The 18639-nt window shown below is 35.6% G+C and overlaps 1 protein-coding gene across 6 annotated transcripts in view; it reads left to right on the forward strand.

Moving 5' to 3' along the window:
* Positions 1-18639, forward strand: part of LRFN5 (leucine rich repeat and fibronectin type III domain containing 5) — a 250850-nt gene that overhangs the window by 97400 nt on the left and 134811 nt on the right. The window lies entirely within an intron of this gene.

Genomic DNA, 18639 nt, shown 5'->3' on the forward strand with positions numbered 1-18639 from the left:
TAATCAATACACAGAGAAAAATGTGCAAACCATACAGAATAATATTGAGAAATGTGACTCCTATTAGATTTTTAAAAATCTGAACATTCCATAAAACACAGATAAGTCATAAGCTTCTCTTTGTCAACATAAACTTGAAGATCTATATGTTACATAACTGACAAAAAATTAGTATCAGGAATGTGAAAACTCTATACACAAATTAAATCTCCACATTCATCTTGTAAAATGGGTGAAGGGCATAAATAGATATTTTCCAGAAGAGGAAATAAGAATGGTTAATAAACCAATAAAAATGAATCCACTATTACTAGTAATCAAAGAAATAAAAATTTAAGGGGTGCCTGGGTGGCTCAATAGGTTAAGCATCCTGCTCTTGACTTCGGCTCAGGTCATGATCTTGCGGTTTGAGCCCCACATTCGGCTCTGTGCTGACAGCATGGAGCTTGCTTGGGTTTCTCCCTCTCTCCCTCTCTCTCAAAATAAATAAACTTAAAAGAAAAGAAATACTAATTTAAAACATATTCAGATACCATTTCACGTCTACCATTTTGGCAAACCCTAAAATATCTATAAATAAAATTGTTAGAGTATACAAGCTAACATTTGTAGTTTTTGCTGGTAAGAGGTAAATCGGTACAATCTCTTTGTGAAACAATTTGTCATTACAATCTATAAACTTGAATATGCACTTATCTTATAACCTGATAATTTTACTATAGGAATATAATTCCAGGGAAGCTCTTCTTAATGCAGATAAGGAGACAAGAGTATTCATGGCTATGTTTCTTATAATAGCAAAAAGTCAGAAATAATCCAAGTGTCCACTGACAGAGCAGTGAATGTATAAAATTGTGGTATATTTGTACAAGGGAATGTTATACAACCAAATAAATGAACTATAAATGCATAAACAGGCGCAATTAATGATATAATGGAAATGGAAATCATGAGACTCAAGAACATGGTTACTGCATATAGGTGAGACATAGAATGGGAAGGAACATAGAATGAGAGTCATTATTATTGTTTTTTGAGATAGTATGTACATGTATGGATGCTTGTTTCTTTTTTTTTTGGCAGTCTACGTATATTTGGTCATTCTTCTCCTTGAAGATCTGCATTAAGTCATGAGCTTTACCAAGATAGTGTCAATGTATTCATTTACCTCCAAAGCTGAATAATATTTGATACATAATTATCATACAAAAATGGCTGCTGAATTGTCTTCATTATTTATAAACTATTCTTGTTTAACAGTTTCAGATTAAATTTCTCCCCCTGCCATAGTGAACTGTTGGTGAGCTTTCCTACTCTAATAGAAATTTAATTTAAATCAGACAGACTTTTCTTATTTTCTAAGGTACAGAGGACAGTGGTTTTATAGATTTTTTAAAAAATATACTAAAATCATCATGATTTTCCAGAACTTTTCATCTCAACAGTGCTATCCCCATGAATTCCTCAAACTTCCCAGAATAAAGACTAATAATGGGGTTATATGAAATGTTCCTGGGGAAGAATATATAGAGGCAGACAGATTTTCAGGATCCTCATATTTGTGAATAACATACCCATGAATTGAAAGAAATTGTATATTTAAATATATATATATATATATATATATATATATATATATATATAACGAAATGGAAAGAATGAAAACTAAATGAGAAAGAAAACATCACCCAAATCTAGTGCTTCCCCAAATAAATGGCTCCTCATTATTATTCTGAAATGGTTTAAAAAATCAAAGAAGAATTCTAATAATACCAGATCTTTGACATTTAAAAAGATGTTTCTTCTTGTCTTGTTCCTCTTGTATTGAATCATCAGAACATTCTATCCTCTGATCCAATCATGTGGACTGTTTAATTGACTTGATCTTGTTTTTTTTTTTTTTTTTTTTAAGTTTATTTATTTTGTGCGGGGGGGGGGGAGGAGAGAGAGAGAGAGAGAGAGAGAGAGAGAGAGAGCACGCAAGCTAGTGGAGAAGGGACACTAACTTCCACTAAGCTAGTGGAGAAGGAAGGTAGAGAATCCCAAGCAGGCTCCTCACTGACAGCCCAGAGCCCTATGTGGGGCCTCATCTCACTAACAGTAAGACCATGACCTGAGCTGAAATCAAGAGTGTGCACACTGAACCCATTGAGCCACTCAGGCACCCCTATCTTGGGTTTTAAATTAGCTTTATAATGTAGGAATCAGAATGGCTTTCTATGGCACCATATCTAAGGTCAAAATTCCAACTCTGGCTTTTTGGTTTTTATTAACCTCCATCTTTAACAGAAGTACCTCAAATCATATCTCACACTGGTCTTAATTTGCAAGTGGAGACTGTTCTTTCAGAAACAAATAAATTTGTAATTCTCCCTGGTTCCTGTTTGGTTTTCTTCCTGGCTTCTCTTCTTTAATTCATAATTCTCAATGGAATCTTTGTTTATTCTTGTACTTAAAAGAGACCTATAAAACTGTATTTGTCTATCTCTTTGCTAAATGTGAACGCCAAAACATGTAGCTTTAAACTCAGTGGCATCTACATGGTAAGGGGCCCATCTTTAGAGTAAAATGAACATTGCATGTAAAGGGAGCTAGAAAAACTTGAGTCCCTAATAATCTGAGTCTCTGATCACTGGTGAAGCCCATCCTCCCCACAGCTTCCTTTATGCCAACTAATACTTTTTCTTCTTTTAATCCAATTTAAGTTAGATTTTCTTTTACTTGTAGTCAGATCTGTGCTAATGGTTATGTTAGCTTTCATTAAGTGTCTATTCTGTGTCACATCCAGAGGTTGATATTTTACATATTTTATAATTCTAATGGGCATTGTAGCAAATTTTCACAACCTCATCAACATTGATTTTGGAGTCAGATAATTTTTTTGTTTGTTTGTTTTGGGTGACTGTCCTGGATACTGTCAGATATTTAACAACATCTCTGGCCTTTACCTGTCAGATGCCAGGCACACCTATCAGTTATAACAAGTAGACATGTCATTTCATATTGCTAAATATCCTCCATGAGACAAAATCATATCTGGTTGAGAAAAGCCATGTTAAAGGAAAGCATACGTATCATAATTATACACGAAGAAGCTGAGGATGACAAGTGAATAGATTAAAGAGTGCAAAACTAGAATACGCAAACACCTAAGATTTGCACCCAAGTCTTTATAATCCCCCCAATTTTAGTTCCTTTTGCAGTGCATCATGAAGTTAAAGAAGTACAGTTACTGCATATAGACGATTTGGAAGGTAATTCATTCAAATACAAGGTCGTCGTTACTATTGTTAGTATTTTGTTGTATGGTACCAGCATCTTGAAAGCACAGTGCTCATCCGGGTGCACTCATAGAGAAACCACTTCTTTCTCTTATTGTCCCAACATGGACTGTGCTGTCCTTCCATTTGTACCAATTTTATGCAAGTCCCACAACTTCTTCAGTCACTGTTGGAAAATATAAATGCTTTTCAAACTCTTTTGCTTATAATAACAATCTAATTGGGGCGCCTGGGTGGCTCAGTGGGTTAAGCGGCTGACTTCAGCTCCGGTCATGATCTCGCGGTCCGTGAGGGCTGTGAGTTCGAGCCCCGCATCGGGCTCTGTGCTGACAGCTCAGAGCCTGGAGCCTGTTTCAGATTCTGTGTCTCCCTCTCTCTCCCCCTCTCCCGTTCATGCTCTGTCTCTCTGTGTCTCAAAAATAAATAAACGTTAAAAAAAATTAAAAAAAAATAATCTAATTTCAGAAATTAAATGGCAGTCCAATATAATTTTCCAGTTACTCATTTCTACGTAAATTCCTGGTGCTCTACCCTCTTACAGCTCAGAGTTATTTCCAGTTAGACTCTTCAGTATGGTAGAGTGGGGGTAATATTCAAGTTGTTCTCTTTTCCCACTTTTCTTTCTTCCCCTCCCCCACTCACTGTGTCTTGGTTTCCAATGTGAGGCTGGAGTTTGGAAAAGGAGAAAGACTTGAAGATGAGGAAGAATCTTGCTTGCTTTGTACTGACATTCCCTGGTAGCAGTGCTTCCTGGGATTGGTGGATATTCTAACCTGACTTTTCTTATGAAATATTTTGGAAGTTACTTTTGTAGGTTCTGAGAGATTGGATTCTCTCGTTATTACATAGACGATGCATTTCTTCTGGGTTGCAGTGCATGACTCTTGTTTCAGCTGTCAGAAATTTGTCTATTACCTATATTTAGGTAACTTAAAATAAACCCAGTCTTGTTTGCTAACAAGAGTTTCACATATGATCGTCTGGAATATAGGTACTTCTGACTCGTCACTGATAGAAGTATAACCCTCTTTACTTTCTATGTCCCTAGCCAGAATGCCAGCCAGATAGCCTCCTTACCTTTAGAATTTCTAAGCTGTGGTCCGGTATCAGTCTCAACTTCCTCTGTAACCTTTCGGAGGCACAAATCAATCTCTAGGAACAGTGCCTCTGATGTTCCTCATTGAACTTAAGAGAAAGGACTCTCATACTTCCTTTCTTGTCGGAGATATAAGGAGGAAAAATGTGACAACATTCCTACGAATTCCTGCAAGAAGTCTCCTCATTTCTTCAGCCTCAAGCCTCTTATTTACCCTACAAGAGGATTATGGGCCAAAAGTCATTAAACAGGATTTAGAGCCTGCATTCATGATCTAGGCTATATGGCTGGAGTTCTGGCTAGGGTCGTAGAAAATAAAGAGTTATACTTCCATCGATGATGAGTCAAAAGTACCTATACTTCAGCTGATCAAATATGAAACTCATGTTAGCAAACAAGACTAGGTTTATTTTAGTTTACCCCAATATAGGTAATAGACAAAATGTCTGATGGCTGAAACAAGAGTCATGCATGGCAACCTAGAGGAAATGTATTCACTATGAAATATGGCTATACCTGTCACCTTTGTGCTCTTAGCTTTTGGGACCTCTCCCAAAACAAAGACTGAAAGTACCCACTTTTAATGTCTTATTAGGCATGGATAAAATGTAGATACCTTTCAATGCATATAGCATAAGATAATTGGATTTATATTAAGAGAACTGACTATGGTCTTGGATCTGTCTCTTACTAACTTAGTGACCTTGGAGAAGTTACTTAGCCATTTTATACATCTACTTCCTCATCTGTCAGAAGGAAATACCATACCTACTTTATTAAAGCTAAATGCCTGACAGATAGTAGGTTCACAATAAGATGGTTATGGAATGTAATTCTAGAATATGTACTTTTCTGTCTTGCAGTTTGAAGTATCACTGGTACCAGTAACCATTGAGTTTATTGAATTAGCCAACCATATTATTAAATGTCAAGTTATGTACCTGTCCTTTGATTTGTTTGACATGGATTAGAAAGGGCACAGAACTATGTCTTTCGCTAAAAACAGGCAAAAATACCAGTTATTGTAACTATTCTTAAGCCTTTATTTTGTACATACTTAACCTATATTGCACATTTAAAAATTATAAAATGTTTTATTTCTACAAGTAAAATTGTTTGTATTAGTTGTAGTTGTTTATCATGCCATGTCTGTATGGAAGGGATGCCCTTATCAGGTGCAGTAGACATTATGGTTGATTTCCTCAAATGTATCTTACTTCTCACTGACTGCATGGTCATTTAGGTGAGTGGGCAAAGCTCCACAGCCTAGGCTTGATTAACTTGAGCCAGTCATAATAATCCCGTCTGTCTTGTTAACAACTGGTTTCAGAAACCCAGTTCTAAGCATTAGCAATTGACATTCCACTACTACTTGATGAATGGACATGTGACCTCTGTTGGGCCATTAAAACTGGTAGAAGAGTAATTTTCAGGATTAGAGAGAGAGGTTTTTGCCCTTGCATCCCTTGCAGCAGGTGCAATTAAAGAAGCAAGTGCCACCAGAAGCCATCTTACAACCACAAAGGGGAGTAGCCTTAGGATGAAGCTGAATGCTGGACTTACAGAGTGTCAGACTAGAAAGATCCAGGGTCTTCACGTCTTTTCTCAAGTACTTTTCCTCTGGACTTCCAGAATCATGAACTGGTAGAATCCTTTGTTTTTAGTAATCATATGAAAAGCAAAAAGGACACCTCAGTAGGACTGTGTCTTTGTTGCTGTTTTACTCTTTTTTTTTTAACGGTTATTTATCCAGTTTTGAGAGGAAGAGAGTGTGAGCAGGGGAGGGGCAGAGGAAGAGAGAATCCCAAGCAGGCTCCATACTGTAGGACTGGGCTCGAACCCATGGAACTGTGAGGTCATGAACTGAGCTCAAGTCTGACACTTAACTGACTGAGCCAGCCAGGCACCCCTGTTGTTTCGCTCTTATACTGACTGTGGGTACTCAAATCATTTATAAGGGGCTTACATATGTATTTATTGAAATATATCATCTTGTTTGTTCTATTTAAGCTTTTCTATTTCAGAAAAAATTGTGTATTTTGAGTGAGTACCTTATTTTTAAGCTGATAACTTTTTAAATGTGTAAGTTTTTAAAATATGGAAACAGCCCGACTATAGCATTCCTTTGTAGTCATGTTGCATGGTATTTTTACATCCATTATGCATATGTATATTTTAAGAAATCACTGCTAAAATTATCTTACTATTATAAGAGCTATTATTTCAAATCATCCACATGCAGCCTTTACCTTCACCACTGTTTTTATCATGGCACCATATAACTCAGTGATCTGTAACTTTCAGTTTACCTCTAATACAACTTCATTATATTCCCCTACATTCTCTCTAATAACACCTTTGTTTGTGACAAACCAAATATTGTTCAAATAATTTTATTATTTTCATCCTTTAAGATTTTATTATATATATAAAACATTGGAAGAGAATATATATATATATATATAATATATATATACAACATATATTTAATATTAGAAGAGAAGACAAAAGACAAAAAAGCAGACCCCAAAAATATAAATAAAAACCTTTGCTAAAAGTTTTTAGTAAAATTCAACATAAGAAATGACAGATTGTTCTTGAAGACATTATACTAAGTGAAATAAACCAATCACAGAAGAAGAAATACTGTGTGATTTCTCTTATATGAAGTATCTAAAATAGTCAAACTCATAGAAGCAAAGAATAGAGTGGTGGTTGCCAGGGGCTGGGGGTGTAGGAGGAAACGGGAATAAAATTTCAGTTAGTTGAAATTGATAAATTGTAGAGACCTGCTCCACAACATTGTCCTTATAGATAACAATGCTCTATTGTAACTTAGAAATCTGTGTAGAGGTTCAATCTTACCACAATGCAATAAAAAAAAGAAAAGGGGCGCCTGGGTGGCTCAGTCGGTTGGGCCGTTGACTTGGCTCAGGTCATTATTCTTGTGGTCGTGAGTTCGAGCCCCGTATGGGGCTCTCTGCTGACAGTTCAGAGCCTGGAGCCTGCTTCGGATTCTGTGTCTCTGCCTCTCTCTCTGTCCCTCCCCCACTCACTCTGTCTTGCTCTGTCAAAAATAAATGTTTAAAAAATTTAAAAAAAAAGAAAAGAAAAAGAAAATCTAATGGCAATATCTGTTAAAAGAAAAAAAAAGGATATTTCTTTTTTTTTCAATATATGAAATTTATTGTCAAATTGGTTTCCATATAACACCCAGTGCTCATCCCAAAAGATGCCCTCTTCAATACCCATCACCCACCCCACCCCCATCCCCCAGCAACCCTCAGTTTGTTCTCAGTTTTTAAGAGTCTCTTATGCTTTGGCTCTCTTCCACTCTAACCTCTTTTTTTTTTTTTTCCTTCCCCTCCCCCATGGGTTTCTGTTAAGTTTCTCAGGATCCACATAAGAGTGAAAACATATGGTATCTGTTTTTCTCTGTATGGCTTATTTCACTTAGCATAACACTCTCCAGTTCCATCCACGTTGCTACAAAGGAAAAAATTAAAAATAGACCTACCCTATGACCCAGCAGTAGCACTGCTAGGAATTTACCCAAGAGATACAGGAGTGCTGTTGCATAGGGGCACTTGTACCCCAATGTTTAAGGATATTTCTTTTAAATATCTTATTCAAATGACTTTAAAACATTGAAAGCCATCCCTAATTTGTCACATTTAGCAAGACTAAAACAACCTTTTAAGTTTACAGCATGTCTTTGAGGCCACCAAAATTACAAACTAAAAGCTTTTAAAACAGATTAAGACATTTATATTTCATTATCAATTAACTGGCACCTTTATCTAAAATTTATTCTAATATGCATTTGAGCTTTAAAAATGATGTTCATAAGCTCGCATGAATTGACATACACTAATTAAAAGTACAAAGACCTATTAAATTACAGTATGTTTTAAGCAGAAAACAGCAAATATTATCATTTTTTTCTTTTATCTTTGTGTAATGTAATAAATATGCATACTCCATTTTTATAGAACATTATAAAGTTGTACTTTGTATTGCTGAGGGTAGATATAATCTGGGCCAACATGGTTAAGAAATTTAAAATTGTAAACATATTTTCAGCAATGTGCTATCATTACTGTGCAATATAATGTAATGAGCTAAACTTAGAAATTTATTGTATGCAATAATTATTTTCATCTGTACACTAATCTCATTTACCCACCACATGATTATCATATCAGTTTTTAATTCATCTTTTCCCCACAACCACAGTAAAAGCATCGTTTTTCCTACTCTTTGAGCTTTTTATTTCGTATCTAAGTAATCAGTTACTACTTTTCAGCACCAAATTCCCCTATTTTTTTCCTGCCTTCTATCAGATTATTATTTTTTAACAGTCCTTAATTGTTACTTTTTTTTTAATATATGAAATTTATTGTCAAATTGGTTTCCATACAACACCCAGTTCTCATCCCAAAAGGTGCCCTCCTCAATACCCATCACCCACCCTCCCCTCCCTCCCACCCCCCATCAACCCTCAGTTTGTTCTCAGTTTTTAACAGTCTCTTATGCTTTGGCTCTCTCCCACTCTAACCTCTTTTTTTTTTTTTTTTCCTTCCCCTCCCCCATGGGTTTCTGTTAAGTTTCTCAGGATCCACATAAGAGTGAAACCATATGGTATCTGTCTTTCTCTGTATGGCTTATTTCACTTAGCATCACACTCTCCAGTTCCATCCACGTTGCTACAAAAGGCCATATTTCATTCTTTCTCATTGCCACGTAGTATTCCATTGTGTATATAAACCACAATTTCTTTATCCGTTCATCAGTTGATGGACATTTAGGCTCTTTCCATAATTTGGCTATTGTTGAGAGTGCTGCTATAAACATTGGGGTACAAGTGCCCCTATGCATCAGTACTCCTGTATCCCTTGGGTAAATTCCTAGCAGTGCTATTGCTGGGTCATAGGGTAGGTCTATTTTTAATTTTCTGAGGAACCTCCACACTGCTTTCCAGAGAGGCTGCACCAATTTGCATTCCCACCAACAGTGCAAGAGGGTTCCCATTTCTCCACATCCTCTCCAGCATCTATAGTCTCCTGATTTGTTCATTTTGGCCACTCTGACTGGCGTGAGGTGATATCTGAGTGTGGTTTTGATTTGTATTTCCCTGATAAGGAGCGATGTTGAACATCTTTTCATGTGCCTGTTGGCCATTCGGATGTCTTCTTTTTTAATTGTTACTTTTATTGACTATATGAAGTCAATAAACCACTGGGATATTTTGCCTTGGGGCTTTTCCTTTTTAAAAAAAATTTTTTTTAAGTGTACTTATTTGAGAGAGAGAGAGACAGATTGTGAGCAGGGAGGGACAGAGAGAGGGGGAGACACAGAATTCAAAGTGGGCTCCAGGCTCTGAGCCGTCAGCACAGAGCCCCATGTGGGGCTCCAACTCACAAACTGTGAGGTCTTGACCTGAGCTGAAGTTGGATGCTTAACTGACTGAACCACCCAGGTACCCCTGTCCTTTTCCTTTCTTATTTCTTAGTAGTTTCATATTATTAGTCAAATTTAGCAGCAGTTATGATACACTTATACATCAGAAATAGAGCCTTACACTCATTCTCTCATTTAAGTTTTATGAGCACTTTACCAAGGTGCCTAGAATTAGTATCCTAATTCTAGAATGAAAAACTGGGGGATTAAAGGCCTTCACATCGGGGTGCCTGGGTGGCTCAGTCAGTTGAGCGTCTACCTTCGGCTCAGGTCATGATCTCGCGGTCTGTGAGTTCGAGCCCCGCATCGGGCTCTGTGCTGACAGCTCAGAGCCTGGAGCCTGTTTCAGATTCTGTGTCTCCCTCTCTCTCTGACCCTCCCCCGTTCATGCTCTGTGTCTCTCTGTCTCAAAAATAAATAAACGTTAAAAAAAAAATAAAGGCCTTCACATCATCCCCGAGTGATAGTTATTAAGAAGTAGGCTCAGCATAAGATACCATGGCTATCAGATTTGGAACCCAAGGTCTTACCTCATGCTTTCTGCTTTTCATTTTCTTGCATGGCTTCATCTGGTTTTTTTGGAAACAGTTGACATTTGACTGCATCTTGCTTCATAAATTTTATTCCGTATGGCAGTTAGTCAGGCCTAGAAAGATATCTTCTAACCTGTCTCTTCTAACCCTTACCAGATATTTTCTATTGCCTGACACATGGAAACTAGTCAGCTGGCTCAAAAAGAAACCCAGAAGTCCTCTTTAGTTCCTCTTTTACAATGCCATCCTTTGGAGAACAAAAATTTTTTTATATGTCTATACCTGTTTTACCCTCAGCCCAATCTATTTGCCAGGTGTTGGTTAATATTTGATAGGGATGTAATCCCTATCAAATTGCCAAGGCTATGTAATTATTTCAGAGTTTCTGGCCACATATTTCTCAGTCTCCATTGAACTGTATTGTTTTCCTTTTTAAAATCTTTGCATATCTCCTAGGGAATACTTCATGGGACATGAATATACTCCTAGAATCTACTTCATGGGACATCTAGGTCACTGTATGCTGAAGACACATTCTTTTCTTCTCTGAAATAATCACTATTTACTCCTAACTCTTCAATTTTATATATATTTTGCGTTCTCTCATGTTAGGCTTAAAGCACATGTTGGACAATGTTATTGTTCAAAGTGCTAACCTGATCTCCTGAATAGAAAATTATGATGCAGTTGGTTGAAATTTCTCATAAGTTATTCATTTGATAGTCCTTATATCTAGTTATTGTTTTTAAAATCTTACTTGACAGACCCAAGCATGTAGTACCAAGTATGATTGATGACAATAGATTAATTAGACAAAACGGGAACACATTAATTAAATAGCTTGGTTTGTTATTTGCTGTAGGACTGTCCCTGTTTGGAGCTCAAAAGTAAAATACAGTCTTTGCTCCCCTTATTTATTGTTTTCAACATCTGTATTCCTAATAATCTGATTTTATAAATCTGATTATTCAAAGGAATCCATGGAACTTTCACCATTGTTTTTCTGTAAAGTACCTTACTTTTTTCCTTCCCAATTCCTATCAGTTAAAGCTCTTCTTTATTAAGTCATAGTTTGGTGGAACTCCATCTTTTATTTATTTTTTTTAAAGGTGAGCTCTATGTCCAATGAGGGACCCAAACTCATGACCCCAAGATCAAGGGTTGCATGGTCCACAGACTAAGCCAGACTGGCTCCCCTCAATCTTTGTTAAATAAACAATAGGCTATGTGAAATGTAATTCTTTGCTAATGTGCATTAGAGTAAGTAATACGTATATATATCCTTTCAGGAACATTTTATAAATAATAAGTAGAAGAACATCTATCATGATGAATTTCCATAGGGACATTAGAATGTTGAGATTAAAGCCGGATGTGCCCTTGTAATTGTAGATGAACTTAGTCATACTTTCTCCATAGTCTAAATAAAAGTGCATTCATTTTTCCTATTTTTTTGACTTAAAAAAATTTTTAATGGTTACTTTTGAGAGAGAGAAAGAGAGGGAGAATGAGTGGGGGAGGGACAAAGAGAAGGAGACACAGAATCCAAAGCAGGCTCTAGGCTCTAAGCTGTCAGCACAGAGCCCCACCCAGGGATCAAACCCATGAATCATGAGATCATGACCTGAGCTGAAGTTGGATGCTTAACTGACTGAGCCACCAAGGTACCCCCCACTCTTTTGACTTTTTAATGGCTGTTACAGGAATCAGTCACTTACCTTTCAAAGGCCCTTTTGATTTTGATGCACCATCTTCTCCTCTGTCAGATTATTCTATTATTAACTTCCCTTCTTTACATGAGGTTCAAAGTTATAAAGCATATTTTGCTTTATACTTAAACTGTTAAAATGTATAGATATGTACCAGATAGTAATATGGGTGCTAGTTTAAAAATAGTTGCTAAGTTTTCCGTAAAAAGACTGAATCAACATAATGTTCGCCAGAGCAATATATGCATTATATGCAATATATAATATAAATAAAAGGTTGTAATTGTAATATTAACATTTTTATGTAAAATTATTTATTTGCCTTTCAGACTGTTTACTAGTTCTTTATTCATCCTTACTCTCGTTTGAATATTTTCCAGGACAGGGTTATAGTATATTGGTATTTTATGAAACCTTTGTAATACATGAATACTGATACACAGTAAGGCACTTTCAGTTGAAAATGGAATATCCAGGACCTACTGGGTGGCTCAGTCGGTTGAGCATCCGAATTCGGCTCAGGTCATGATCTCACAGTTCCTGAGTTCAAGCGCCACATCAAGCTCTGTCCTGACAGCTCAGAGCCTGGAACCTGCTTCAGATTCTGTGTCTCCCTCTCTCTCTACCCCTCCCCTGCTCACACTCTGTGTCTCTCTCTTCAAAAATAAAGAAACATTAAAAAAAGTTAAAAAATGGAATATCCATTGGGCTTTTGCAGTGACAAAACTTCTATTAATCATTTATTTGGGGCTAATGACTTTATACATGCCTGGAGAACTATAATCTTAATATTGAAAATTAATTTAAAAGTCATTTTTAGTGTAAAATGGTGAGCTGTTTATTGGTAAGGTTTTACCTCAATAACATTTAATATTGAGGTAAGTGTTCTATGAATTTCAAATCAGCAATTGAGGTAAAGTAGCAAAAGTCAAGCACCATGGTAGAGTAAAAACAACAATAATAATAAAAATAAAAACAAACAGTATCAACAACAAAAAATTTCAAAATATTCAGAATTGAAATCTGAAAATTATGGCTCTTCATACTGGCAATGCCTTTGGATGCATAACAGGATTCTGAGTCACAGTCCTTTCAGTGTCTGTATGCCTAAAATATGTCAACCGTGAAAGTTGGGTTAGTGTTGGGAGGTGTGTGTGTTGGGGGGCAGAAAGTGTCGGGGTAGCCAATAAACTTCTACTGCAATTGCTTTCTCTCACTCCAGAAAGGCTAGTTGCAGATACGACTGAGTTTGATATTCTAGGATAGCATGGAGTTACTTACTATCTTGTGATATCTAGAATGGAGACTGAAAAGGGACAGGTGGCCAAAAGAGAAAGATCAAAGAAAAAATAATTCACCCGCCATACCTTAGGGGTTGATTATTAATTCCTTTTTTGAAGTATCAAAACAAGCTTTACTTTTCAGGATCTCCATGTTTAGAAACACCCAGACGTTGTTTTCAGAGTTTTTTGGAAGAATCTTCTTGTAGCATTTAGGATTTATTGAGAACAGGAGAAGTCTATTGGAAGAAAACCATCTAAATGGTTCTAAATTCATTTTAACCTTTTCTGAAATGTTGTCTATGGTGTGTTTCCTAAGAAAACCACTTTTGTTTCTCTTTAAATTCTTCTTTAGGAATTTATTCTAGCTTTAATCACATGCAAATTACATTAGAACATCCCTAGGGAGCTTTTATTTTTTTCATTTCAGTTGGTATCTGCTTTGTTTTCATGACACTGCAGTAACATAGACCCATCCTTGTTTTCAGATCAGTCCTCATTTAGTGGAAAGATTCTGGTGATGTTGCTGGCAATATTTCTACTCTGTGTGGCTTTTACAAAACCTAAGGGGCTGTAACCTCCCTTTGGGCAATCTGCCATTAGTCACATTTACTGGATAAACTTGTAAGGTCAGCAATCAGTAAAGTACATGCAGACATAATTAGTTGGTGTTGCTTCTTTTTGAAGAAAACACAAATAAAATGGCTGGAACTACCTCTTTGAGAGTTCAGACCAAAAATTAAAAAAAAAAAAAACAAATCTGTAATTGAGAAGAAAATAAAAGACTGCATAGAATCACTCTGCAAAAAAAGTCTAACAGTGTCTGAGACTTCTAGAGATAGATCATCTTAATGAACTCAAAGATTTTTAATGAAGGGAAAACACATCTCTGTTTATCCCTTTCAAAAAATGACCATAGAAAGTTCAACTCTAAAAATAAAATAAATTGAAACCCATATCCCTATCTGTCTTTTAATAAGAGTGGAAGATATCGCATGATCTTTATAAATGTTTCTAGTCCTTTAATTAACTCTCAGATTTTGTTTACAAATAAGAGTTATAGTCTTTTTCTAGACTTCTAACTTTCTTAATTCTTCATCATTAAGCGAATCCATCAAGTCTACTGCATAAGATTGGGAAAGTTTCCAAATTTTATAGCTTTCTTTTATTTTGAAGCCAAAATATTTTATGAGTCTCCTGGTTCTAATGTTCTTAACTCAGTTGAATATCTGAGCATTTTAGATGAGAGACATTTTTATCACTTTGACAAAAAATGGCAACTTTAATTTTAATGACTCCATCAAAAATTGATCAAGTATGTTATTTTTGTGAGGCCTTTTAAAAAAATGAATGTACTAACCAATAATGCTAAAGACCCATCCATTTTGGCTTAAAAACTCCCCTTCAGCTTAGCTATTTATTTACATATGTATTTAAAAAAAATGAATCTGAATTGCAGTTAAATATTGAAAGTGAAGGTCACTCTTTGCAGTTTATCATTTAATCAAACTACCAAAAACAATATTCCCTATCCTTATTTATTTTTTTGCAACAATAATTTCCTTTGAAGTACAGAAATGAATGTTACCAGTTTGAGTGAAAATACTTTTGTAATTTCAGTAATTTCTTGAATTTGTTAGATAATGCTTCAACAGCTCTTGATGATTTCAATACTTTTATGGAAGAGATGACTTTTTGAATTAAAGTATTGTTGATATGTGGTGTTACATTAATTTCATGAATACACAGTGATTTGAGTCTATATGTTATGCTATACTCACCACAAGTGTAACTACCATCTATAAAGAGGTGATTCTTTAAATTAAAAGTTTTTTTCTTTATTTTTGCACTCAAGTTTTAAACTGAATAAAAGGCCCTTTTGAGGTTATTACATGGGTAGTGCCCAGTAGAATTCCCTGTGAGCATTTGGTATCTAGATGTTCAGTTTCAAAAGTGAAAAGAAATTTTTTTATATAGTGTAAATGCCTTACTTTATAATCAAAATATTTGATAATGCAAGAAATTAGTTAACTTGCCCAAGAACAGCCACAACAACAATAAAAAAAAAAAATGTGAGCGGGGGACCTGGGTGGCTCAGTCGGTTAAGCCTCCGACTTCGGTTCAGGTCATGATCTCGCGGTCCGTCAGTTCGAGCCCGGTATTGGGCTCTGTGCTGACAGCTGAGGGCCTGGAGCCTGTTTCAGATTCTGTGTCTCCCTCTCTATCTGACCCTCCCTCATTCATGTTCTGTTTCTCTCTGTCTCAAAAATAAATAAACGTTAAAATTTTTTTTTTAAAAAATGTGAGAGCCTTGAGTCTAGGACTAAGGTCTGAGCACACACAGACTACAAGTCTTTGTCACTCTATTTTTTTCCTTTTGCTTGTGATTGAAATTATCTAAACCTTTTGGGCTTTTGTTAGTTTGTTGTTGTTATTGTTTTTAGATCATATGAATTCGGGAGGGGGGTCCTTTTTTCTGTCTTTTTAAATTTGTCTCAAAATTAGCATATTTGATACTTTTTACAAGGTAACCTCCCTCTTTGTCTATCAGCTATATTCCAGGCTTTTGTGTTAATTCTTCACTTACATGATCTCATTTAAGTTTTCATGTAAAATATATTAGATGAGATCATTGGTGCTTGGGTAAAAGGACTTTCCCATAATCGTAAAGCTGGTCAGTCATAGAGTCACAATTTCAGTTATGCTCTATAGTAGCATGATGTTTGCACTGACTCAGCATCAGACAGGTCTCTACCAAGTTCTTTTCGTGCTCCTGCCACCATCCTACTCTAAAAATTTTATCTGTATCCTGGACTATGGAAATCATCTCCTAACTGGTTTCTCCTCTTCCACATTGGTCAGCATTAGCCAGAATAATTTGTTTTAATATAAATTGATCATGTAACCCATTAGTTTTTTTTCCCTCCCCTTCTCTGTCTCACTTCAACATTGGAGCTAAGTTTGGAAGATAAGGAGTTAGCTAGGCAAAGAAGAGGGATAAGAGTATTCCATATCAAGGAAGCCACCAATGCAGAGAGGCCTCACTTATCCAAAAGGCGAGTTGGCTTGAGATTTTGAAAGTATAGTGTGAAATTTTAAAGTTTGTTTTTGAAAATACATGGGCTAGTATGCATGGAGCTTAGGGGCACGAAGAATGCTTGAAGCCAGATGTATATGTGCCTTGTATGCCATATTAGAATTTTATATATGACACAGAATTGGGTATACATTTTATAGAGATAATTATGTGGTGGCAAAATTAAATATGGAGGATATATTGTCTTGTGATAGGACAGGAACAAAAATTCCGTTTATGAAGGTGTATTAATGTAGGTAAGAGAGTGAAATTGTGAACTGAGATAACGGTAGTGGGGAATCAGTGCGGATAGAGCTAGATATTAAGGACATTGAATCAAGAGAACTTCATCAATTCGATGAGAAATATTCGATGAGAAGTAGAGTTACTGATGCAGGTCAGAAAACCAGCACATATTTTAATAATCTAATTTCAAAAATGGCAACTTTAAGTCAACATCAGTAGGCATACATGCACATTTTGAAACTGTCTCTAACTCACATTTCCATATTAAAGTACATTTTCTGTTCAGTTTATTCATTTTTGATATATTGAGATAAGTTTCAACATATATTGCCGTTAGCACCAAAATAAATTAGGAGTGTGCATAAATGATTTACCAATTTGGCTCCTATGAATTAAATTTCCATTTTATTTCTTATTGCTCACGTCCTTTATAGTGCTATCAATTCTCTTCTTTCTTGACATGACCTGGTTAAAGTTTCTTGTGCTTGAATAACTTTTTCCAAAAACGTGTAAAATGGAGTTGAATGGAAAGAGACTTCCAAGAATCAGAGATTCTATAGGCTGTTCTTTTACCTGCTACCAAATAACAGCATGGCTTTGTGCAAATGCTTTTTGTATTTGGGTCTTGGAAATGAGATCAAATAATAGTGTTACCTGTCTTACAAGACTATTTTGAAGACCACACTAAATAATATGTGTGAAAAAGCTTTGAAAATGGTTAAGTACACACATAAAATAGTGAAATTGGTTTTTATTCTGAGTTACACCTATGCAGAATCATTTGGCTAATGCATGTAATCACCCTAAAGAAGAAAATAAAATTGTGCTCTTAGAGACTTAAAGTTCACTGAGCTAATAGCACTTACAGTAAAATTTAAATGCATACATTTTTAGTTATAAAGGAAATTACAGTTCCTTTGGTCAACAATCAATATTCACAAACTAGAACATACTGAAAAACTATTTAAAACTAAAACCCCTGCCCACACACATATGTGTTGGAATAGGAATGTATTGCTTATAGATATGTCTTAGGATTTGTGTTAATTTTCTCATTTATTGTCTTAAATATTTATCATATTATAAATCCAATGATGAAATATACATGTATATCTTCTTCCTTATTACTTTGGAAGAGGCCTTTCCACAAAGCCATCCTCTCAGGGTGCAGGAAAGTCAGTTTGCTTTTGAAGAAGGACCAGCCTAAACCTGGCTGGATCATTAGAGACAATCTTATAAAATATTAACATTAGAAGGTATCTTCATGGCCATCTCTTCTGACCTTAAGTTCCACATAAGAATGTCATCTTTGATAACAATATAGAATGAATGTTTTGGCAAACAGTGAGCTCTAAGGCAGCCCATACTAATGTGGGACTATTCAAATAGCATGTTCCTTACTGTACAAAATCCCCATGCAGTTTTTATTCTTTATTCCAAATCATGTTCTCTGACTTTAACACCACCTTCTCCCACTTCTTACAAATGATATTTTGAAGATATTGTCCCTGTTTCTTATCTTTTTCCATTTTTCATTGTAGTGGTTGGGTTGGGCCATGCTCCAGGATGTCTGTCTCCAGGTATGTTTCACAAGCATTCAGAATGAGACACACTATATTCCAGATGTGGTTTGATAGGGACTAAATAATTCACTGTGACTATTAAACTTGCTGTTCTAGATATTTCTTTTCTATTAATGAATGCTGAGATTGCATCCCTGAAACTATTGACCCTAAGGACCATGGAGACAATTAATACCCTAAGTGTATTTCAAATAAACTGCCTTTAAAGACCTATCCTTCACCCTACACATAATAGCTTAGTTTTTTAATCTAAGCATCTTTACCTTTGGCTCTATTATATTTCATTTTGACAGTCTTGGCCCATCCATTAAACCTATGGAGACATTTTTATTTTTTATTTTTTTTTTTTTTTAATTTTTTTTTTAACGTTTATTT

This window comes from Panthera onca, chromosome B3 (genome assembly GCF_046562875.1).
Source record: "Panthera onca isolate mPanOnc1 chromosome B3, mPanOnc1 haplotype 2, whole genome shotgun sequence".
NCBI classification, from domain to species: Eukaryota; Metazoa; Chordata; class Mammalia; order Carnivora; family Felidae; genus Panthera; species Panthera onca.